Here is a 26,388-nt window from a genome sequence, read left to right as displayed (position 1 = left end):
GACCCCCCAGACTTCTCGTCTCCACATGTAGAGCTAAATGTCAAGTCCCCTTCACCCCCTAGTTGCACGTCAATCACACGTCATGCTGCTGCGCGCGCATCTATGTTAAGTATTATCTTATAGATCCACCTATGCATGATAATCAGAGCCAATCATGTTTCTTTCTGCTCCTTATTACGCCTAGTTTCGATTACGTACCACTATGTCATTTCTCTTATCAATTGTTACGCCTTTTGCATTCATTTCATTGTAATGTATGAGCTATAAAAGTTACTTCTTGTCAATAAAGTGTTGTACTTCACTTCCTGAACCCTCGGGGTGACGGAACCTGAAGGCCGCCACTCGAGTCGGCCATTTTGGAATAAAGCCCATTCAGAAAATCTCTTATACCACGGATTCTGCCTCTTGTTATTCTGAGCTATTTTACTTTATTTTAGATTCCGTATGAAATTCAGTCAAGGTAAAAAGGATATTTACCACATAATGGCGCCCGAATAGGGACACTTTCTCATCTCACGCGCCGGCGGTGCGTTGCAGGCCCGGTCTCCTGCCACAGCTGGACGGACCATAAACGCGTACCAGCAGGATTTCCTGTAAGCTCCCTCCGGTCAAGCGGGGGCGACTGAGGCTGCGATCAACCCAGACGAGGCGGTGAGAAGTGCGAAGTATCCCGACCAGAGCCTAGCTGAGAGAGCAAGATCCGAGGTATACAGAGGCCCACCAGGTTTTCGAAATCCCGATGTCCAGAGGGTCCGCTGTCCGCAGTCATCGAGTCCCGTTCATTCTCTGAGGCCTTCCGTTTCAAGGAGCTACTCGGTGAGTACCATCGCCGGGGAGGCGTGTTGACGCGCACATAGGTTGTGCCGGTCAAGACGGATTTGGGTACACAAATCCGGTCTGCACTGTTTAGCAGTGTATATGTACTGTTTAGCAGTATATCAAGTATTCCGAAGTATTCAGTTATTGTCAAGAATTCAGCTTGGTGATTAGTCATGCAGACTGTCATCATCGTCGGTCATTTTTAGAATGTTTAATGTTTAAATGTTTAAAGTGTTCAAATGTCTTGCATATTGTGGTATGAATGATTGTTCATTGTTCACCGTTCATTATTGTGTTTTCCGTATTAAGTGAATTCAAGAGTAAGTATCAGATCAGTTGTCGAGATGCCGCTCTTCTCGAAGTTAAGACAGATTACTACCAGAAAAGGGGTGCTCGAAGAAGCAGTTCCTATTCCTCCTAGGGACACCCCAGGGCATTTTATGTATCACAAGCATGGCTTAGATGCCATATTGTTTCTTGATCTATGGGTAGATTATACCAAGGGATTGCCGGAAAGTCAAAGGTGGCCCGCAGCGGGAACCTGGGATGCAGAGTGCATCATGAAAGTGGAAGAAGAGTTATGGAAAAGAAAAGTCAGACAGTCACAGAAAGACGCTGTTGAGTTATGGCGTAAAGAATCTCATAGACGTACAGAAAAAGCACGTAGACAGGAAGAGAGGAGTAAAGAGAGTTCAAAGGAAGTTCAAGAAAATATATTAATTGAGGAAGGTATCCGAGTAAAATCAGAACAAGTAGATAGACAAAGAAACGCTCTTATGAGTGGTATGTATCCCCTCCTAGCCGAAGGACTACCTAAGGCCGTTCCAGAGATGCCAAAAGACTTGCCACCCCCATTATTTCCAATTAAGGTACATCCAAAAGGGCATCCCAGAACCGCAGAAGATGTTTTTCTTTCCTCATATCTAGATGACGCAGCTCCCGAGTATGCTAACCCCACACCACATAGACCGTCTGGCGGAGGGGTTCAACGTCAGGATCAGGTATCTGTCCCCGTGCAACAGCAAGTCCCGACGCGAGCTCCGGCAAGCACGTCTGTTTCCGCATCTGTCCCCGCAGTCGATTCTACAGTGGTATCGACACCTATAGTTGCTGTGTCACGTTCGACGAATCCATTCACACCCGACGCCCCTGAAGGGGCCACGGGAGGTGCAAGCAATACTTTTACGCCACCTAGAATAAATAAACTTATTTTTCAAGAATCAGCGCATTCACGTACACCCAAATTCGTAAGTGAACGTACGCTTAAGGAACTCCTTATAGATTGTAGATATGACCCGGTGGTCGGTAAAGAGGACGAAATGGTCCTGGCATCATTACGTATCAGACGAGCTGCAGAGTATTTAGCGAGGTTACCAGGAATGACTACGCATCTAGATAACATATATCATTTTGTCCAAACAGGGCGAGACCCAGAATGTATTAACAGAGCTATGGAATTCCAGAAAGTAGAGATACAGGGGGAACTGTTACGTTTCCTCATAAACTGCGTGATCAGAAATCAAGACCGTCCGGGGGTAGACCCGAATACAATGCTTATTCTTACAAGATGGAGCCAGAATATATCAGAAGGGAGACACGATAAGAAAAACTGTATAATAGCCATGTGCCGAAAAATCCGTAGAGAAATAGAACGCATTCACGAAGAAAGATTGGAAACAGACGAGTTCGAGCAAGATGAAGTCTCCGAATCAGGGAATTCCGCAAGACAGTCAGAAACCATAGCATACGTAGGCAGAGGAAGATCCTGTGATAATACTAGATGCTTTTCTGATCCCATACACTCTGTATGTCCAAATAATAGCAGAACGTATCCGACGCCTGTAATAAATTTAAAGTCTCCTGAACATCTGATCCAAGCCGCAGATAAACTACTACGAGAACGAAGGGGTTACCACCTCCTCGATTCCATGGATGAGCAAGAATTGGCCAGATCAGCCGTTCACTGGATTGACAGTCCTGAAAAATACGGTGATGAGACCGTAGCACACACGTTTTTTAACCTTAGTGCAGATGAACAACGTTTAGCTGGAATCTATATGATTCAGCAACTCCTTATATTATATAAGAGCCAACATGCTGACCCTGGTCCTTTACCTGATATATTAACGGAACTACTCACGAACAGATGGAGAGGTTCTAGTAACAAGTTGATTAAAGAAATATTAGTGTCACGTAAACAGTATGTCCTTTTTGTAAATCCGGATTCTTTCCCGCTGCCCCGCAGAGAAAGAACGCCGTATTATATGGATAGACAAAATCCCTTACGAGAAGTGCACCCAATAAAAGGCGAAGACAATGAGTTTCACCGTGTATTTGTATACACACCCATATCAAAAATTGAATTATTAGAAATGAAGAAAGTAGTACCAAGTCATGACAAAGACCCAGCGGGTTTCCACCGAGAAATTAAGGACATGTTGCTGATGGGAGAGTATACCTATCCTGATATTATGACGATATTAAAGGTGCTCTTACCTGCTGGTATTTATGAAAAACTGAAAGAAAAAGAGTGGGAAGTGGGAGACCAAAAGATAGATTGGACAGCATTAGAAACGGAAGAAAAGGCCCGAGCTGCAGGTTCAGGGCTCGGGGATAAAGTCAAAGCATTACCAGGTTTACTAGTACAAGTACTGCCACGTTTGTTAACTACGAAAAAGGAAGATTGGGGTGCAATCACGGCCTGTAAACAAAAGCATGATGAAGACACAAGTGACTATTATGCCCGATTTGAAAAATGTTTTGGAATAAATAGTGGTATAAAAACAAGTAGTGAGTCGTATCCACATTTATTTGTGACAAAATTAGTAGAAAATGCATTACCTCCAGTAAAGAATAGAATATTGAAATTCGAGAGTACCTGGCAAAGTAACACTCCGTCACAAATGCTACAAATGTTACAGTATCATCACAATAGAATTAGAGATGAACAAGAACACGAACAAAGACGTATGAAAGATACAAAAATGAAAATGCTAGTGTCTCAGACAGTACCGGCTGAAGGACATAAAAAGGGTATGACACAGTCCGATTCAGCAGGACCGGTAAAAGGGACATGCAATTATTGCAAAAAGCCAGGTCATTACGTACACGATTGTCCAGTTTTAAAACACAATATCGCCATAGGTAAAACACAAGAAAGATCACGGCCACTCAGACAAGATCAGAATGAACAAGGAGCTATGCCACATTCCCAGGCCATGCCAGCCGCACAACAGCCAATACAGTTTGTGCCAGCTGCACCACCGTTGCCTGTTACTGCCACACAAACCACCACACGACAAATGTATCAGACTGCACAGTATGAATATCCTGAGTATCAGCGTTACGCATGAACCAGCCTAGAGAGGGAAGTTGACTTACCGCTTATCGAGATTCCTGTAGATCAAGAAGGACCTTATGTACATAGTGAATTATTAGGTCAAGATAGAAAATTCTTACTCGATACAGGGGCAAGTCGTACAACTATAAAACGTAGTGAAGTTCCAGGGGCACCCCTCTCAGGCTCTCAAAATGTTTCCCTTGGTTTTTCAGGAAAACCTATTGTTAACGAAGTATCACAGCCTCTTCCACTTACGATAGGACCTTTGACACGAACTACAGATTTATTGCTTACTAAATCATGCCCAGAAAATTTGTTAGGAATTAAAACTCTGAAAGCCCTAGGAGCCATAATATGTTGTTCTCCGGGAGGAATAAGGTTGTTTTTACGTGATTTTAAAGGTCACTATGTGTCTAGAGACATGGATCCCCGACTACAGACTTTACCAGCACATCTATGGGCACAAGGCCCTACTGATGTTGGTTGCATGAACATTACACCATACCGAGTTACACTCAAGGCAGGAGTGGTATTACCACGAATGCGACAATACAAGTTACCGCAAGATGCTGTAGTGGCTTTGCTGAAAATCATTGATGAGTTAATTGCCCAAGGAGTAGTTGTAGAAACAGACTCCAATGTATGTAATTCACCGATAATTCCGATTCTTAAACGAACTGACCCTACTGCTCCGCCAGTATACCGATTGGTTATTGATTTGCGGGAACTAAACAAGTGCATTGTGCCACAATTTCCTGTGGTCCCCGATATATCATCATTATTGACAGCAATTGATTCCGAAGCAACATTCTTTACTGTAATTGATCTCAAGAATGCCTTTTTTAGCGTCCCAATAGATCCGGAAAGCCAATATTTGTTCGGATTCAGTTTAAATGGGCGCAGCTTTAAATTCTCACGCGCTCCCCAAGGATTCACAGAAAGCCCCAGCATCTACAGCCAAGCACTGAAACGAGAACTTGACAGTATCCACATGCCAGTCAATACTGCACTGCTTCAATATGTCGATGATCTGCTGATCACCGCGAGAAGCGAACCTGAATGTGAAAAGGCTTCTCTGACAGTTTTACATTTTCTAGCCGACAAGGGGCACAAAGTGTCTCCCTCTAAGCTGCAATTCTGTGCCCAGCGAGTTATTTATCTTGGTCACTCGCTGTCCAAGGAGGGAAGGCAGCTTACACCAGATCGCATCCAGTTAATTGCTAACATGTCAATACCCCAGACACAAAAGGAGGTGCGGGCTTTCATAGGCCTCACTTCATATTGTAGGCAGTGGATCCCTCAGTACGCATTTCTAGCAAAACCACTCATTCAGTAACCACACAGGAGGCAGCCACATCGACTGTTCTCCCTTGGACTCAGGAACATACACAAGCTTTTGAAAGCTTAAAGGAAGCTTTATGTCAAGCACCTGTTTTAGCAACACCATGTTATAGCAAACATTTTACACTCTTTGTCACAGAACGCGAAGGTACTGCTTTGTCAGTACTCACACAGGAACAAGCAGGATCACGCAAGCCATGTGCTTATTTTTCCAGTACATTAGATCCCGTAGCTCAGGCTTTGCCCGCATGCCTGAAATCAGTGGCAGCAACAGCTTTAGCAATCAGACAAAGCGATGCCATAGTGTTAGGACATCCATTGACAGTACAAGTACCACATGCAGTAGAAGTTCTTGTGAACCGAACACAAACACAACACTTGACCATAGCAAGACTTACCGGTTATGAACTGACATTGTTTCAGCCACACATAGAGATCCGACGGTGTAATACATTGAATCCTGCTACACTATTACCTGTAATTGGAACAGACCCACTAGCTCATGATTGTGTTGAAATTATTGAAATAAAGACGAAACCTAGACAAGACTTGACAGACGTTCCATTGTTAGATCCAGACCTGACGTTGTATGTAGATGGATCGTGCATGAGAGCAAGTACAGGAGACTTAGTGGCCGCGTATGCAGTCACAACAGACACTGAAGTTATTGAGACAAATTGTATAGATACTTTGTCAGCCCAAGCAGCAGAACTTATTGCTCTAACACAAGCCTGTATTCAAGCCACAAATAAGAAAGTTAATGTATACACTGACTCACGTTATGCATTCGGAGTTGTACACGACTTCGGCGTGCTGTGGCGAGAGAGAGGTTATTTAACCTCCCATGGTGCCCACATTCAGCACGGAACCCTCATTCATGCCTTGTTAGACGCAATACATCTACCAACTGCCATATCGATTATGAAATGTAAAGCACACACGAAGGTTACTGATATCATTTCTCAAGGCAATGATTTAGCTGACAGAACAGCTAAACAGACTGCTCAGAATCGCACATTAGACATGACAAAGCCAATAGTTCAGACACCAACACAGTGTATGACAATTAAGGATCCCGCACTTGACGTAATTGACATACAGACACATGCTACTGCAGAGGAATTAAAGAAATGGACTGAACTAGGAGGGATCCAGACAGATCAGGGATGGATGACGAAGGAGAAATCTGTATGGTTTCTTCCTGACTCTATGGTCCAGGCCATTATAGCTACAATTCACAGCCCAGCGCATTTAGGAGAGAAAGCTATGCTAGATAGCATTCAACACATTTGGTTCAACAAACATTTACGAGCAGCAGCTAAACAAAAAGTCCGTACCTGTATGATATGTTGTCAGTTCAACCCAGGAAAAAGTGTTCCCGTAGAACAGGGTGGATTCCAGACTCCTGATCATCCTTTTGAAGTGCTCCAAATGGATTATATCCAGATGGAACGATGTCGAGGATTCAAATATGTTCTGGTAGTTGTCTGCGCTCTCTCCCGATGGACTGAGGCGTACCCAGTATCAGATTACACGGCCCCGACTACTGCCAAACAGTTAGTTCGAGAATTCTTCCCGCGGTACGGTTTACCACGTGTTGTATATTCAGATAACGGCCAGCCTTTCTCATCCGAATTAATGAAACATGTCTCACTTTTGTTGGGATATCAGTGGAAATTCCACTGTGTCCGACACCCCGAGGCAGCAGGTCTCGTGGAACGACATAATCAAATTTTGAAAATCAGATTGTCTAAAATATGTAAGGAGAAAGGTGTTGACTGGATAGTAGCATTACCAGTTGCACTATTTTACATAAGAATGGTAGCACACTCTCGAACAGGGCTATCCCCGTATGAGGTGATCTTCGGAAGACCACCAAATATGTGGGGGACGCCTATACCACGTAAAATAACTGATGTTAATTGTAATATGCTGACAGATTACTTGGCTTCCTTGATGTCTGCACTACAATCTTGTCGTTCACAGGTAACTGCAGCTTTTCCTGACAACACTGAGGTGAAACCCCATGACGTTGCTCCGGGGGATCTGGTGTTTGTGAGAAATTTTGATCGGAAGACCCAGTTGGAGCCCAGGTGGAAAGCACCGAAGCTAGTCCTGCTGACCACAAGAACAGCCGTGAAAGTTGAGGGCCGCAAGGGCTGGATACATTCCAGCCACATTAAGAAATTTCATGGACTATCCTCGGATATAGACACTGTGCCCTGCACTCCCTCACAGACTGATTCAAAACTTCCTTTTGTTGAACAGAATGACTCTCAGTGCTATAAATTAAAGCTTAGGCCCAAACAGTCGAGCAATTTGATTGTTTAAGTCCTCTCCAAGGTGAAGCGGTTGAATTGTCTCCGACATGTATCCCTTGGACCTGAGTAGAGAAAATACCCGAGAAATGTTGAAACGACAGGCGTATTGTAAATCACTGCGTAGCTACTGTATGAGGACATTATTAATTTTGTTTTTATTGAGTGTTTTAGTAATTATTACGAGTGTGATTTTGCACATATATCATCCTATTCCTAGACATGTTTATAATGTTGCTGCTGAACATTCTTTTAGTGACCTACCGCCACATGAATTATCTTATAGACTTGCGCTGCGCAATAACACTTTCATTAGTATGTTACATCATTCCCATCAGACTAGTAATGCCACCAATTGTTGGGTGTGTGGCCGACTCCCTCCCTATCAGAATAACAAAGGAGTTCTGCCTTTCTTTCCACATCCGTTCACACACAATGGCTCCTGTGGAGCATGGTTTAGTTTACTAAATTCCATAGACCCAGACACAGCAGTTTATCAACAACATTGGATATGGGGAAATCTGAATCTAGTTTTATTCAAAGTCTGTCATCCTAATAAGGAGGGTCGCCCCAGTAGAACAGGAACTGATCTAGAAAATGAAGTGTATAAATTAGGTAATTTTACACCTAATCTTATGATTCTGAATGTCAAATCCGAAGTTGAACTAATTCTGCCCACTATGTCAGTATTTTCAGTTAAGGGTGAATTATGTGTAAGAAAAGTTGGTTCCATACATATGGGCCATAGCCAATGCGTTACTACAGTAGAATATAGTGATCAAGGTAAATCTTCATTTAGAGCTTCTCGCCATTCTTACTTTATATGTGGTCAGACGGCATATATGCGTCTGCCTCTAGATTGGGATGGTACCTGTTACATAGCATTCCTTCTGCCACCTGTTTTCCTAGCTCCACCTGATTATTATCGGAATGTTCATTTAGTACACAATAGAGAGCGAAGAGATCTCCCAGTTGTCGATTATACTGAGACGGCATGGGACAAGTATGTAGATTTCAATAAAGGTATCTTTCCCTATATAGGTACAATATCAAATAGTAAGCTGATACGTAAACTAACCAAGACTCTCGAAGCTGTAGTAAACGAGACTATAGCCGCCCTAGGCAATCTGACAGAGGAACAATCAGTAATGAGAATTGTTGTTCTCCAGAATCGTCTTGTCCTTGACGTCATCCTGGCCGATAGGGGCGGGGCTTGCAGGGTCATCGGATCCAGCTGCTGCATATTCATACCAGAAAATTCGCCATCTGTATATAAAGCTATAACACGCCTTCATAAGATTGTGAGCCAGATACACGAAAATCCAGGCACTTGGACGTGGTCCGGGTGGTTTTGGAGTGTGATATCAGCCTGGGGATGGAGAGTTCTATCCTTCCTAGGTATTGGCCTTCTTATGCTCTTCAGTTGTTGTTTATGCCTGCAATGTGGACCAGCGATTTGTGGTCTGTGTGCCACATCATGCATTCCATATCAAGGTTCTCGTTCAAAATGCCGGAAGAAGAAGGAAGAAGAAATGATGCTCCATGAGCAAATCGATGGAATGATGAAGATTGATATCTCTTGAAGGGCGAGTAGGGGACAAGGAGGGAATGTGGAAGTGTGGATTTTCCTGATCAGTTATGTCCCCTATCTTGGACCCCAACGGTTCTATGTGCATGTCACAAGTACATGTATGTTCCCTCCAGTTCCAGTTTCCAAAACGCAAACATATGTGCGTCCACCGTCAACATGTTCTCTGTCAGATCCGCCATCAATGGGCTGGATATTCGATTCCGAAGTATGAAAGGCCACCGACTTTATATGGCTAAGTTACTCCATTTTTACAGTTCAGGCAAGTAGGCCCGATCCTGTCCTTAAAGCCTTCCCTGCTCTCTGTCTCTGACAGCTTCAGCTTGAGCTCGCATCTGTATCCATGAACTTTGTCCTACTCCCTGTGCAGCTAACGGTGCCTGCCTCGGCCAGTTTTGCCTGCCTGCCAAGAAGCTGTATTTCACCTTCGAATTATCTACTTTGCTCTTCAGCCGATGCATTCCTGTTCGGTGATTTAGGTAAACATTTCCTCTAAGCTCACAAGCAAAGGACTCGGCCTTTCCGTCCTCCTGCAAGTAATTCATAGCCCTGTTGCCATGGAAAGTTTTCTGCCCCTCGCATCTCATATAGACACTTAGACGCTTGTACACGCACACACAGTCAGTATAGAATAGATTCTGTCCGAGAGTCTTTTCTTGTGGATAACATAGTTCTCTAAACATAGGATGTTAGATATGATTTGGGATTAGGTTGACTTGACCCCCCAGACTTCTCGTCTCCACATGTAGAGCTAAATGTCAAGTCCCCTTCACCCCCTAGTTGCACGTCAATCACACGTCATGCTGCTGCGCGCGCATCTATGTTAAGTATTATCTTATAGATCCACCTATGCATGATAATCAGAGCCAATCATGTTTCTTTCTGCTCCTTATTACGCCTAGTTTCGATTACGTACCACTATGTCATTTCTCTTATCAATTGTTACGCCTTTTGCATTCATTTCATTGTAATGTATGAGCTATAAAAGTTACTTCTTGTCAATAAAGTGTTGTACTTCACTTCCTGAACCCTCGGGGTGACGGAACCTGAAGGCCGCCACTCGAGTCGGCCATTTTGGAATAAAGCCCATTCAGAAAATCTCTTATACCACGGATTCTGCCTCTTGTTATTCTGAGCTATTTTACTTTATTTTAGATTCCGTATGAAATTCAGTCAAGGTAAAAAGGATATTTACCACAGTCCTTCCCTGAATCTGTGATGCATTTTATGAGTATGGTCTTTATGGTTCAGGTTATACCGTTCCACCAGACTGTCCGTCTGGGAATGGTAAACGGAGGTATGGAGTTGATGAATACCCAGTAAGGTACAGACTTCTTTCCTCAACCTGGACATGAAGGGAGTCCCTTGATCGGTTAAGATCTCTGAAGGAAAACCAACCCTTGAAAAAAAGAGATCGTGGCTTGAGCAACCACAGTGGTGGTCATGCTCATTAGGGGTATTGCCTCAGGGTATCTGGTGGCATAGTCGAGCAAAACTAGTATATATTGGTGACCCCGGGATGAGGGTAAAAGGGGGCCTACCAGGTCCACGCCCACCCACTTGAAGGGTACATCGATTATAGGCAAGGGCCTTAACGGAGCCTTCTTGTCTGTGGATGGGTTGACTAGCATCAAGGGCAAGAGGCGCAAAACCTGGCAGCCTCCCTGTACACCCCAGGCCAGTAGAACTTCTCTAATAAATAGCACAGAGTGTGCTCTTGTCCATAGCGTCCACCCCCAACCTGACTATGGGCTATGTGCAAAGCCTGTTCTCTGAATGCAAGGGGAACCAGGAGCTGTTCCCTTTTTTAAGTGGAAGCTCCACTGATCCGATAAAGGAGACCCCTCTTAGTAAGAAAGTATGGTCCTCCCTTGTTAAGGTTTTCTTTGTAGGCTTGATTCCAAGCATGGGTCAGAGTGCTGTCGTCTCGTTGAGCCGTCCTGAAGCTACGGGCCGGCCACTCGCTCTCTTCTGGGGATGAAAGAAGCCCAGTAACAGGGAGGCATACGGATCTTGCGTAAGCCACCGGCTCCTTCCTTTTTTCTGACCTGGTCTTTGGAACTTTGGGCTTGCTTTGCGGAAAGTCAGAGGCAGAGAAGGGTGCTTCTTGTAGCCATTCTGTCTCGGGGGTCTTTTGGGACACGCTAGCCAAATACTTGTCAAACCGGGGAAGATCACTTCCTGATATAACTTTTTCTGGGAGAGCTGGGACTATGCCGACCTGTCGCACCTGGGGTTACCCATCTATCTCCATAAGGACATTGGCTACGGGGTATAGCCGAACGTCCCAGTGGACACAGGATACCCGTATTTGTGCCTCACTTCGAATGTGGCTAATGGGGACCAGGTCTCGGGATATTACTGTGTGGTGACACCCCGTGTTCAACAGGTCGTCAATAGACGGACGTTGAGACGGATGGCCTTTATATATCGGGACTCAGTTCCTCCTGTAATACCCATCCCCGGGTCAAGCCAACCTCCATAGGTTCTGCCGTCTCACTTTTTTCTGGGCAGTTTCTAGCTATGTGCCCCCGCTCCATGCACTTAAAACACTGAGGACCGGAGGTCAAGGGGAAGAGTTGTGTAGGTGGTTTCGTCAACCCTCTTCCTACGCTAGCATTTCTGCTCTGTCTGTGGGCGAGGGTTGGAGGTGTTTTTACGGGTTGGGCTCTAAAGTCTGGGGATCGGTGGTAGGCACAGGCCAAGTCCACCGCTGTTTGTACGGTCAAATGCTCGTGTTGCCTTAACCAAGATCTGGTGTTGGTAGGGAGGGCCTCGAAGTACTGCTCTAGATATACTTTTTCTGACACCTCCTCCATAGTGGAGTGGCTAGGTTGTAACCCCCTTTCTCCCAATTCTCTGACCCGATAGTAAAGGGCTCAGGGGTTGTCGCCCTTCACCCACTTCTCCTTGCAGAACTTAGACCGATAGTATTCTGTATCATACCCCAGCCTTTCGAGGATTGGCTAGGGGTAGGGTGTGAGACCAGTGAGGTTAGCGGCCTGATAGGTGGCTTGCAATTCACCGTACAGGAGGGGGGCTATATACTGACCCCCATCGTTCGGGAGGCCAGCTAGCAGTCGTGGCCCTCCTGTCAAAATTTACAAAGAAATAGTTGGGGTCTTCCCCTTCTTGGTATTTCTGGAGCACAGAGCTGGGAATATTAGGATGAACTCGGGCCGTCGTTATGGTGTCAGTAAGTCTTAAGATAGCCGTATCCTGGACTTGCTGGTTTGTAACCAACAGGGTAGCCTGCTCTTTCAGGGCAGCGTGGAAGGCTTCTCTTTCTTTCTGGGCTGCCTGTGTTTGACTTTCAAGGACTAATTTTGGGTGTCTCTATCCCTCAGCTAACTGGGCGAACATGTCTTCCATGGTGACGGGTTGGGTCATATTGGCTTTAATGAAGCAATCACACTTCTGACACCACTGTGATGCCCAGGGATGCAGGACGCAGAGACAAAAGTGAGGGGTGGTGAATGTTTTATTTGTCTTGTTGGGGACAGTCTATAGGTTGTGTGTGGTCCACAAAAAGGGAAGGGAAGAGAGGTTTATAAGGAGGAATGGAAAGGGGCTCCTCAAATCCCAGTCCCGTCCATGTGTCTTAGGTAGGGTTGCTTCAATGGTCTTCCGGCCAGGGACGAGGTTGTGGTGGTTACTGGTCGGCTCCTCCTTGTTGCCAGGATGTCTGTGGTATTATATGTGGCCTGCACCCTCACGGGAAACAAAAGGACAACAGGGTCAGCAACCCGAGGCTTGGGCTAGTTAACACACCGCCACCTACAACCAGGAGTGTGTGTAAGGCCTGAAAAGGGGAATTAGTGTAATGGTTGAGGATGGGAAAAAGGTGGGTAAAAGGAGAAGTGGACCAGTGGGCTGTTCACAGTCCTGCCCTCCACCAGCCCACAGTGAGATAACTAAAAAACGGTACTTGCCTACGGCCATGGCCCTCCGGGGTAATGGCTGTCGGAGTCTTACCGTCCTCCTCCTCTTCCCCAGGTCGGCTGGACTTGTGCACATTGTCACTGGGCGGTTCTGTTGTGGATGAACTCTCATTCGTCCCGGCATCTTCCTTCTGGCTCGGGGTTCTGTCTTGTTCTCCCGGTTCGCAGTCGTCGGAAGCAGCGTAGAACGACGCTCTGTTCTTCGTCCCCGCTATTTGTCCTTCCGCTTATCGGGCTTGCGCGTTATCTCCAGGAAAGGCTAGACCGCCTATTCCTTGTTCCAGCGGTCTAGTCATGGCCGCCTTCTTGGAAGTCCCGCTTGCGAAGAGCGCGGGACTACATAATATTTGCGAGATAGTTAGTAATCTCGTCAGTGGTGCTGAATGTTTTCTGGTCATAAAAATCAGCATAGTACTGGGCAAACGCAGACAGAATATGTTCGTCCGTGTAATGTATCGTCCCCTTTTTGTCAACAATAGAATCGACCCACCTGGCCTCGTTTTCTTTTTTACCTGAGCCATGCCAGCAATTTACTGGCCTTATGGCCAACCTCGTATAGACAGTGCAGTGTTGCTAATTGCAGTTTCCTGGCCTCCTTCTGTGCCAGTTCATGAAATTCAGTCCTTAGAACTTCTATTTGTCAGATGGTCAGCGGGTCTGGCCTATCGAGGACTGTCTTCTCTAAGGACAATTGTTGTGCCTCTATGCGTTGAGGAGGAGCCAACGGCCATGATGGTTGTTTGTAGCCGATGCTCCATCGTGAACCCTCGCTTCAACATCCGTAGTGGTGTTTCGTTGCAACAATAACCCACCTGAAGAGCAAATTCCGCAACCGGAACACCTGCAGCCTTTCTTGAACTCGGTTTCCACTGTTCTGGGCTGGCGGAAAACCGAAAGATGAGCCGCAACGATTTCGGGCGCCCTTGCCCCAAGATGGCACTGGAAGCGAGCCAAGACCTCTATCAGAGACCGTAGGATGGAAGCTGTGATACCCAGGGCTCCTGCTCAGACTTTCTGCGAGGTTACGGCGAGAGGGGAGAAAAATAAACTGCTGAATATTGTACCTAAAGAGGCGCGGCATCAGCTGTTAGTCCACCAGCAGCGGGAGGTACCTTTTTCATCTGATAATTGGTCCCGATCCTGACGCGATCTGTGGAAGGCGTCCCAACAATATGGCGAGGCAGGATCCCTGACCGCGATGCGGCGACACTGCACTTTCTCGGATTTACCTATATGTCGGTACACTAAGCAAGCGGAAAGCAATACCGTCCATCAGTCCGTAAGATCTATAATTGTGTCTTTGCTTATAACTTTATAATACACCGCATCGGAGTTACACCACAAGCTGCCTGACCCTAAAATTATGCCTTTAACTCAATCTATGGGGTACCCCGAGCCTGGGAGTCCATGCCCAGCAATAATGAGTATGCCTTAAAATGCCCATTGTTGCTAGATCTCCATCCCAATGCTGATTTTTGTCAATACCTGAGGTTGCTTGTGGCTGTGTACGTCAGTGTGGAGGCTGCCTCTCCATACTTGCCGATCTTGAAATTGCGATGGCTCCCTTCTAATTTACATATTTCGAGCGTGTCCATGTTTCACACGCTGAACTGTTGCTACATACTTTTGGTGTTCTATGATTGCTCCCCAAGGCCTGGTCTGTATGAGGGGCACCACGATCCTTTGGCAAGCAAGTTTTTTTTAAGTCCTCCCTGTTACTACCTGTAAATCCCTTGCCTGAACCCAAGATGGCTGCCACTGTGTTCCCTACCACGTCGTGCTACTCCTCTGACACATCCCCCATCCGGACTACTCTTCAGGATACCGAATCTATGAACCGAACTCTGACCGTGGAGACTTAGCTTTTTTGGCCGATGCCCGGTTGAGCTACTTTTATTTTATTTTTTTAATTTATTTTATTGATTTTCTTAGAACATTCAACTGCGAGCCTCAGCATTCCAATAGATTATTACACATTGCACTCATATTTAACATGTGACAATCGGCGCCAGTAGGTGACAATACAGATAACCAGTAGACACAATTAAAAGAATAACATTCCCACTTGTGTACGTCTATTTTGAATGTACTACTGCTGATCCAGCATGTTGGAATTATTTCTAACAGAAGGTAGAGAACGGTCTCGTCTACAAAGTGAATAAGGGTGACCTCATATCGTGAGTATTCTAACTGTGTGATTGGACGGGTGAATCATTAATACCACTAGTAGACGTGTGCTGGTAAGTATTGTATAATTCACAGAAGTTTTGGGGCCTATTACATGGGGGAGAAGCTCACTGAAAAGCTCTGACTGCATACTGCAGAATGTCATGTCGCTCTTCCACTGGGTGACCGTAGGAAGTGGACCTCGAGACCAGTTGATAACAATCCTACGCTTGGCCATCAGCATTCCCATATCGACCAACCGACGAACCCCTTTTGGTATTAGCTTAGAGTAGCCTAATAGTGCCAGTGTTGGGTCGGGGTCAAGGGCTAGCTTCGTGATTTGACCTATTTCCTTGAAGACTGAGACCCAGAATGCCGCGATGCCGGGGCATGACCAGGCCAGCTGGAGGAAGTCAGCTAATTGTGCATTGCAGCGGTCACATGTCAGTCAGTCAGTCAGAGTATGTCAGAGTATGCTTTATTCGAATTTCATTCATAAAAGCAAAAACACAATACAATAAACAAACACAAATACATACATTTTAAAACAAGATTAAACTTCATCAATGACATCAATTGTAAAGCACACTTCAAGGAAGGGAAAATTATTAACTGAGATATTTAGTCCTATATGCGTGTACTGTTCTACCTATATTGATAAGAAAGAAGTAATTAAAAACATGATTTAAAATAGTGATAAAAACGGCTAATAAGACACGAGAATAAAACATGACAGAGAATAGTCAATAGCTAGCAGTCTCTGCAATAATTAGGAGAGTAGTTAAGTACCTAGCAATCTCCTTCTAATTGACCACGCCCAACCTAAATACTTTGCGGTGGCTATTGAAACCCATGTCAAAGTGCTGGTGCATATAATACCCAGGGCCACAGTACTGCTATCTGTCCCAAAATTTTTGCACATTGGGGACAACCAAATACGCCTTGGTGCCGCATAGGGTTTACAGGAAAATAAAAAATGGCCGATGGTTTCTTTAGTAATACCACAAACAGGGCAGATGTCACAGGAACCACCATTCCACTTAGCTGTCAGAAATTTAAGGGGGAGTGCACCTGCTCGGAGTTGGAAGAGGAGCTTCCTATCTCCAGGCCTGGTAATAGTGTCCCAGTACGATTCTAAACAGGGATACATTTTTGCCTCTAAAAATTCACCAGACATTGAACCAGCGCTAGAGCTTCTCCAATGTCGGGAGGCAACCATCTCCCAATAAGCACTTTTTAAAATACTTTTGGAGGGGAAGATTGCTCTCGTAGGATCTTCCCAAAGTGGGGACATACCAAGCTCAATAAGGGATGTCTTTAGTGATTTCAACCATCCAATTTTGTGGTAAACATCGGAACTCATAATGTCTAAAAAACCCTCGGCATAATGTTTAAGTACCGGGGTAGTCCACAACCTATGCCAGTAAATAATTGGACGTAACTTAACTAAATCTGTGACTGCTCTTCTACCCAAATCATATTTTAGGGGCAATAATGGGGTGCTTTTGGGGACACCAGTTATAGCCCTGAGAAATTTATTCTCCGAGGTTTGAAGTGCTGCTACCTTTTCAAAACCCCAAAGCTCAGCGCCGTATAGCGCAGAGCCTAAAGCCTTTGCTTCATAAATCTGCAAGGCGGGTTTAACAGGTTTAGTTAAGGATTTCCTGTGCTCTGCGCAGATAGCACCAGACAGTTGCCTATGCCTGAGTGTTGCGAGATCAATATGGTGCCGCCAGGTCTTCTCTTTAGATATATGAATACCTAGGTATGTAAAGGTTTTCACTACCTCTAGCGGACGATTATTCAAAGTAATTTTAGATTTAAAACTTCGATGGGGGTTAAAAATCATAAGCTTAGTTTTGGCAGTGTTAACCTCTAAGCCATACTCCCCACAGAATTGATCAAAAATTGACAAGGCATGCTGTAGACCACTAGGAGTTTTCGATAGGATGAGCGTGTCATCAGCGAACATTAAAATAGGGATTTTAGTCCCTGCTAAAAAAGGGGCATCCACTTGGGCTGAGAGCATGCGGCCCACAACGTCATTGATGTATAATGTAAAGAGCACAGGAGCCATCGAACGACCCTGGCGAACTCCCCTTTCAACTGGAAAGTCCGCGGTTACCGAACCCATCCCCCCCCATTGTATTCTAGCATAATTGGATTCATGAAGTCTCATTATGAGGGATAATAATTCGTTTGGGAGTCCCTGTTTCTTAAGTACCGCCCATAACATAGAACGAGGGACAAGGTCGAAAGCGGCCCTTAGATCCACAAAAGCCGCGTAAAGACTTCCCTCGCCCAACAATACGGTTTTCCACTGTAGCAGTGTGAATCGGAAAACCTGATCGACTGTACTGGTGGAGCGACGGAAACCTGCCTGGAAGGGTGAAAGAGCATTAAACTCCTCCGCCCAATCCAGGAGCCTATTGACGATGACTCGTCCCACAATTTTTTGTATAGTGTCTATAAGACTTATTGGCCTATAGTTACCTGGCTTAGACCGGTCGCCTTTTTTAAAGATAGGAATGATTATTGCGCCTTGCCAGGAAGTGGGTACCGGCGCGCCCAAAGCAATGGCATTCAAGAGTAGGTGAATGTACTTACTCCAGCGTTCTTTATCATTAATAAATAAATCCGCTGGCACTCCATCAAGACCAGGGGCACGCCCACTTGCCACTGAACCAAGGGCCATCGTAATCTCAGAGACACTGAAAAAAGTTTCCTGGGGTTGTTCTACTCTAGTTTCTAGCCCCAAGCTAAAACTATTTGGGTTGGCATACTGTGCTCTGAAGAATGTCACCCATTCTTCCTCAGGCACATTATTATATGGGGTTTCTGGAAAACCAGATTTTCCCCACCTAACAATGTGCCAGAATGACCGGGAATCCCGTTTATTACTGGCTACCAGTAGCTCAGACCAATGGTGTTCGTCCCATGCTTTCTTAGCCTTTGATATGCTGGTTTTATAATCCCTTCTAGCTGATTGAATTACTAGAGGTATACCACCTTTGATAGCATTACCCAAGGCTAGACGTGCTTCTCTACATTGTTTATTATACCACTTGGCGGGCTTAAAGATTCTAACTCCGTTATTTTTTGCAGGTTTGAGGAAATAATCTTTAATTGTGGAGAAAAGAGTATTATGTATTCCTTCTACCTTATCTAAACCGGTGTCAAGTGAGTTAGAGAGCTCAATTGCCAGCATTGCTTGATCGACCTGGTCAGATATATCAGCAATAACTTGACAATTAGTTGCTATCTTTTCCCACTTTAACCTACGTAGATCGTTGGTTGGAACAATCACAGGAGGAACCAGCTCAGAAGAACCAGCATGCTGGATGGGTAGGGACCACCATTTATGTCTGATACACAAAGGATTATGGTCGCTCTCAATTCTCCCAACAACCTCCATGTCGCATATTGAGGGCCACAGACTAAGACTACATAAAACGTAGTCAATTCGACTACTATAACGCCCATTGTCGAATGTATTGGCTCCATTCCTGTCACTGTTAGACCTTCCATTCAGAGCTCTTAAGCCCTTCTCATAGCAGATAGAGTTTAGGGCTATGACATCACTGGTCCAACGTGCAACCGGTTTGAGCTCTAGTTTAGGGACTCCCCATTGGCAATCCTCTTCCTCCCCAAAAAGATTGTCTTCATTGATCAGTGGCTCAAATGTTCTATTGAAATCGCCTGCAATGACAATGTTGTTGTTTGGAGAGTGGGTGTCAAGAAGGCTGCTCAAGACTGCTAGAGTCTCTAGACTCCCTCCCCTATTACTCCGGACATAGATATTGTAAATATCCAACATACCTAAATTTTCTAGGTTCACTTTAATTAGTTGGATATCTCGATTATTAGTCTCTACAACTTTAATAGTTAGTTTTAGAATCTGACGGACCCATATGGTTAGTCCCCCCATTGGTCTTCCTCTCGGTCCTTTTAACCCCTTCAGTGCCCATGACGAGCTGGACTCGTCATGGGCTGCGGTGGCGCTGTGCCCATGACGAGTCCAGCTCGTCATGAACTCCGCCCGCTAATGAAAGGCGCGGCACTGGGCGGGGAAAGGGGCGGGCATGCAAGGGGTTAATGCAGGCACCGAATAATTCAGGTATCCCTGCACAAAAAGAGGTTCACAAAGCCAAGTCTCCTGAAATATGCACAAATCATAACGATTAACAAAAGCTATCCAATCCTCAGAATCCATTTTAGAGGATAGACCAGCAATATTCCAGGAGAGTAGGTTCCCCAAGACTGTCTTGGTACCCACCAAGCTGTCAACAGGTGGTAAAATATCTGGGGCAGGGGGATAGCCATTAAAAGTATCTGAGCTTGCTTGTGATAATACTGGCTCGCTTGGGTCACTGGAAGCTAGAAGTGTATCGGAGGATGACTGTTCAAGGGCCAAAGGGGGAGCTTTAGGGCTATCAAGTCAGTCCACATCCTCAAGACTTGCTAGTGCCTCATAACGATTTCTCAGCGGGATAGGAGGATTAAATTGGTTAAGAAGTGGTGCCTCAAAGTTAATATTGGGAACTATCTCACTTCTTGGATAAAAAAAGGTCAGTTCCCAAGTAGTAATAGAAGATCTCGTGTAATTAATATGCCAATTAAGAATATGACTGACAGCTCTGGGGTCCCTGAAGTTAATTAAAATAATATCTCCATCTATCTTTTTTTGTGTATTTCCCAGCCAGGGTAAACGTCGTACATGAAGAATATCCCCATTAATATGTGATGAAAGAGGGCGGTTCTGGGCAAGCCAATGAATCACCTTGTTTTTTAGCTGAGAATATCCCTCTGTTATGCCGTTTTTTAGGGTAGGAACACCCGCAAGAACTACCACAAGGGGGACAGCTTCCGGTGGCAGGTTAATAAAGGAAGCTCGATGTGGTTTAACTATAGGAGCTGACTTATAACCTTTTCTGTCACTCGTTGGGCCGTTTTGTGGCAAAACATTATCTCCCAAATAATTGCTGGTGTTATTCGAAGTAGTGGGTTGCATTGTATTGCCATCTACATTTGTGCGGGTTATCTTGCTGGTACTCGACTGAATTTGGGAAGTGGTCTCCAGAAGTGGAGCGATATAAGGTGTTTCAACAGAGCCTGGTCCAACGGAAGGAACTGTGTGCGATGTACAAAAACCCACAGTTGATTCCATTTTACTGCTTATTAAGAGTTCCACCTTCTCCAACCTTTTTTCAATTGCTTTTAAGCTATCAACAACGGGTAACAGAAGAGATTTCAGTAACTGATCTATATTACCCATTAACTCTTTAACATTTATGTTATTTGAAAGACAGGATGTAAGCTTACCAGGAGAAGATAAGTTAGCTGCACAATGAGTAGGATCTTTGTCAATGAGTGCCATGCCAGAATTGCGGCTACATTTTGTCTTTCTATTCTTTGACAAATCAGGATCTATCCTTCTCCGTTTATGAGGCAAAGGACCCATTGATTTAAATTGCCTAGATAAATTAGCCTTGTGGGATGGGGTCTTATCGGCTTGTGGTGACCCATTACAGACAGCTGACTCAGCAGTTTGGCTCGGGGATATATGTGAAACAGTTGGGGATAAATCAATCAATGTCTCAACAACACATACACTTTGGGGTTGTACAATTAAATCATTTTTACCAGGAAGGAGTGGAGTATCTTTAGGTGAATACCCACTCTCGACTGGAATAGTTGCTAAATGCTGTGGGCTCGTGAGTAAAGGCGTGCTTTTAATTAGTTCAATAGAATTACTACGCCTCACTCTTAATTCAGCAAGTGTTGCCTCGCGATCTGAGCCCGTGGGAACTTTCAATAAATAACCATCAAGTGTACCCCTATTAGTGCAGTCAGCCATATTAATATAACTTGTTAAAAAACACCGCTGTATGGACATATGCAACACTACAAAAGAAAATATATCACGGTCCAACAGTCCAACGATGTCATATAAGATAAAAAAGGTTTATGAACAGTACCAGCAAATGTTAGGGGGGTGTGCCCGGCCCGGCCTCCTTCGGCTCCTGAGGGCTACAGAGGGCCCGCCCTTGTCCCGGGCTTCTCCCGGCGCCGACCCGCGCGCGATCCCGCGTCGCGGGGGTTCCCGTTAGATTTATGCGCCTTCAAGCGCGCTTCGGATGACGTGGGCGGGTTCGTCCCGCAAGGGTTGCTGGGAGCAGTAGTTTCCCTGCACACAGCGGCCGTGTAGGTGGTGGATGCGGCAGCGGCAGGGAAACGCTATGGTGCGCTAATGTGGGCGTCCTCCGGTGTTAGCAAAGACAGCGTGGCACAGGGAGCAGGTAGGCTGTAGAACAGCTTCAGGAAAAGTCACCCCCGCTCTGCCGAGGCTCCCGCTAGATTTATGCGCCTTCAAGCGCGCTTCGGATGACGTGGGCGGGTTCGTCCCGCAAGGGTTGCTGGGAGCAGTAGTTTCCCTGCACACAGCGGCCGTGTAGGTGGTGGATGCGGCAGCGGCAGGGAAATGCTAAGGTGCGCTAATGTGGGCGTCCTCCGGTGTTAGCAAAGACAGCGTGGCACAGGGAGCAGGTAGGCTGTAGAACAGCTTCAGGAAAAGTCACCCCCGCTCTGCCGAGGCTCCCGCTAGATTTATGCGCCTTCAAGCGCGCTTCGGATGACGTGGGCGGGTTCGTCCCGCAAGGGTTGCTGGGAGCAGTAGTTTCCCTGCACACAGCGGCCGTGTAGGTGGTGGATGCGGCAGCGGCAGGGAAACGCTAAGGTGCGCTAATGTGGGCGTCCTCCGGTGTTAGCAAAGACAGCGTGGCACAGGGAGCAGGTAGGCTGTAGAACAGCTTCAGGAAAAGTCACTAGTGATAGCTTTAATGACCCCGAGCTACGATAATATGCTGCTCTCAAGGAGCTTCAAACGGGAATTGCCACTTCTATAATGGAGCACAGCACCATAATCCGGTTAAGTTAGTGCTCCATCGAACTCTGCATCCGCTTCCGTGATAGAAGTGAAAACATTGTGTTATATACCGATCATTCAGTATCCATTTCTTAATTTAATGGGTTTCTCATATGTCATCCCTGCTGACCCTGACCAACACCCATCTCCCCGCCATGTGCTCAGACAAAGACGCCGGGCTGCAGCGCTACCTTCGCTGCTCCTAACGGGAGCGAAGCCTCTCCCATCAGCTAACTCCGGTTTTCCGTCAAGCTCTCTGACAGCCACTAATCGACATGTCATGTTCTCCCGCAATCCGTACCTGTGCAGCCTCTCTGGCATGTAATATACCCTGTTTAGGTATTTAAAGTGTACGAGTCGGTGTCTGCCATTAAGTGAGATCCTCTTTGTACTGGTGCAGCAATAGGTCCACATAGTGTCAGCTATTTCTATGTTCAAGTCTCGCTGCCATGTCAAGCGTGTCTTGGTGTAATGGTTCACTCTGTATAACATGGAAGAGTTGTAAATTGTAGCTACTATGCGCTTTGGGGATTTTGCCCATATAATGAGTGTTAAAGCTAATAGTTCCGGTGGTTCTAGATATTCATCCCCCAGAAGCTCTCTCAGCACGTGCCGTGTTCTATGAAATTGAAATTTCATCAATATGGTAGGTTCCAGTTCATTGGAGCTAAAATCCTCCCAAACCTTGGACACCTCACCTTCGAACAGCTCCCCAACTGTGCGTATATCCAGAGTGAGAAGTGCCTGTGTGATGCCTCTCTCCCTGCAGGGTGATAGCCATGTGCACCAGTCTAGCAATGCTGACGGGGAGTAAAGGATCGCACCAGCCTGTAATTGCAGTAGGTAGTGCCAGGCATGTGTTGTGGCATTGATAGAATCTAAGATGCATGTCCTACGGTCTGCGGCCTGCGGCTTGAAACAACATCGCAGGGAGTGGAAGCGGGGCTGCCACCTCCGATTCTACACGTAGGTGTGGTATGTCTGGGGAGCCATGCATCCAATAGTACGCATGTGCACCCTGTGCGGCCCTGTAATATAAATAAAAATCTGGCGCACCTAGTCCGCCCATAGAATAAGGCACTACCAGTATCTGCCACTTCATCCACGGCTGCTTACCGGCCCATGCCAACCTAACCATCAGTGAGGTGAGGCGGTCAAAGAAGGTTCGCGGGAGAACCATGGGAATATTGGTAAATAAAAACAGAAGTCGCGGCAGCACTACCATTTTCATGATGGATATTCTGCCGAGAAGGGAAGACGGGAGCTTTATCCGCTTCTCAACATCATCTTCCAACTTGCTAAAGGCCGTCCCATAATTTTCCCTGAATACCGTGTCGGAGTCCGTGTGTATTTTAATACCCAAGTATCTTACCGCATCTGTGGTCCATAGCAGGGGATAGTCTAGGTCGAAGTGAGGGGTGTTCGGTGTGAGCGGAAAAATTATGGACTTCGCACTGCCTCACGGAGAACTGCTGAGAGGTTAGATTCAGGGTGTCTGACGTACAGGAGTGTATCATCAGCATATATGGATACTATAATTTTGTAGCGTGGGAAGCATATACCCCGATTTTGGTGATATTCCCGTAGCGCACAGGCTAGGGGTTCTGCCACTATAGCATAAAGCAATGGAGATAATGGGCAGCCTTGTCTTGTGCCCCGTGATATGCGAATAGAGTCAGTAACTATGTTGCCTATTTTTATTCTGGCCGGGGGTCTGCTATAAATTGTGCATACTAGTTGTAGGAAAACAGGACTCACTCCCATCCTAGTCAGTACATGCGTTATAAATGGCCACTCAACAGAATCAAATGCCTTCTCTATATCTAGGAAGACTGTCACAGCTGGCGTTTCTGGTCTGATATGTTGTTGTAGTAAGTTGTAAGCTAAATTCCTGCTGGGAACCCCGCTTGTTCCGGTGCAACTAAGATTGGGATTAGGGGGACCAGCCGGTTAGCGAGGATCTTTGCGAATATCTTCGTGTCTACGTTGAGCAGAGATAAAGGTCGGTACGATGCACAGTCCTCCGAAGACTTACCAGGCTTAAGGAGAGCTACTATCACTGCCTCTGACATAGAGGGTGGCATATGTCCCGTAACACACATGTCGTCAAAAAGCGTAACCAATTGTGGAAGCAGTAAATCTATGAATGACCTATAGAATGTAACCGTGGGGCCGTCTGACCCCAGAGTGCTCCCTGCTCTCATACTAGTTAAGGCAAGAAGAATTTCATCTCTCTCTATGGGTCTCATGAGGAATTCCCTATGCGTGTTAGAGAGCCAAGGGAGTTGTATATGTGCCATGTAATCAATAATCTCTTCGTCTGTGGCAGCATTTCTGGAGGCATATAATTCCGTATAATATTGTCGGAATCTATCCGCCACTTCCGTGACATCAGTCAATAGCTCGCCCTCAGCTGATCCAACTTCCACTGTTTCCCTGTGTTTCTTAAGTAATTTTGTAAAACTGACCCCGGTCTTTCACTCTCACCGTACGCCCTGGCAGTGGCATATTTACCCAGATGTTTGACCCCGTCGTCAGCTGCTATATTGTATTCTCCCAGCAACTCTGCGAGTTCTCGCCCAACCGAGCTGTCCGTATCTGTCAACAGGTGACGCTCTAGAATCTTGATCTTCCCCACTAAGTCAGTTAGGCAATTACGTATAGAGCAGAGGACCCCCAAGTGCTTCGATATAGTGATCCCCTAATGTAGACTTTGAAAGCTTCCCAGACGACTTGATAGTCATCAACGGAGCCCACATTCTTATCAAAAAGGTCTCAATAGCCTCAGCCAGTTCTTCCTTGAATACTGTGTCAAGTAGGGAGTAGGGAGGAAAACGCCAAGTGCATGGGGGTATTAGTCTGCTATGTGTGTCCAGCACCATTAGGATCGGCGAGTGGTCAGAAAGTGTTCGTGGTAGCACCTGGCATGAGCGGACCCTGTCGCAAAGTGACCTAGCTGCGAGCCAATAGTCAATACAAGTGTGTAAGTTATGATATGCAGAATAGTGTGTATAGCCTCCCGTGTTTGGGTGTTTCAGACGCCACTCGTCTCTTAAGTCAAACCTAATTAACGCATACTCAACCTCCCTAGCAGCGGCTGTAACGTCTCTCTTAGGTCCCCCCGATCTGTCCAAACTGGGGTTCTGAACCAGGGTAAAGTTGCCCCCCCACAGCTGGAGTCCCTCGTTGTGGCAGCCCACTCTGTTTGCCAGTATTGTAAAAAACTCAGAGTTATCAAAGTTTGGACCATACATATTCACAATGAGCAAATTCATGCCCTTCCCACAGCACTTAGTATTGACGCATCTACCTTCGGTATCAGTGTACAATGGAACAATGGTGAGTGTTGACTTAGGGTTGACCCATGTAAGCACGCCTCGTGCGTGTGTGGTGAAGCCTGCAGCATGGATTTTGCCTTGCAGGCCTTTACTGCGCAACATGGGGGAATTAAGTGGGAGATGCGTTTCTTGCAGGTGGGCCACATCTATAGCATGCCTCGTCAGATATGAAAGGACTTTACGAACTTTTCTATAATCATTTAGTCCTCTAACATTCCATGTGAGTGCTCTGAGTGTGTCCACCATGAAATCCTGACCATCCCCCACTATATGTGTCTTGGGATCAATCAGCGTCGCCATATCTCAATAGTGCGTGGTACGTGTTACTGTGTAGCAAGTGAGATTGTCTAATATCGTGTGCAATACAACATCTGAGTCCCAACAACCCTCCACCCCCCTCCCACATCAAGCCCCCCCCCCCAATCAGGACCTGACGAAAAAATACCCAGAATTCCTCCTTAAACAAAACATACATAGCGCTGCTTCGAACAAAAGAGCAGCTATCCCTCCCACCAAGAAGCATCGATAACAATACCCCAAGTGTATTTTACACTCGTAGGCGGAGGTTGCCAACAATATACCCTTGACCTACTGGGTGACAGTTGACGGCCC

General features: G+C 45.9%; 1 long non-coding RNA gene across 1 annotated transcript in view; it reads right to left on the bottom strand.

Moving 5' to 3' along the window:
• LOC146869084 (uncharacterized) overlaps positions 1-15,404 on the bottom strand; it is a 75,312-nt gene extending 59,908 nt beyond the window's left edge. The window contains exon 1 of the long non-coding RNA XR_014959418.1: positions 13,339-15,404. This is a non-coding gene — a long non-coding RNA (uncharacterized LOC146869084). The remainder of the gene's footprint in view (positions 1-13,338) is intronic.
• Positions 15,405-26,388: the final 10,984 nt, after the last annotated feature.

The sequence above is a fragment of the Triturus cristatus genome, chromosome 1_1, assembly GCF_964204655.1.
Source record: "Triturus cristatus chromosome 1_1, aTriCri1.1, whole genome shotgun sequence".
NCBI classification, from domain to species: Eukaryota; Metazoa; Chordata; class Amphibia; order Caudata; family Salamandridae; genus Triturus; species Triturus cristatus.
This window is presented reverse-complemented; position numbering and strand designations above follow the sequence as displayed.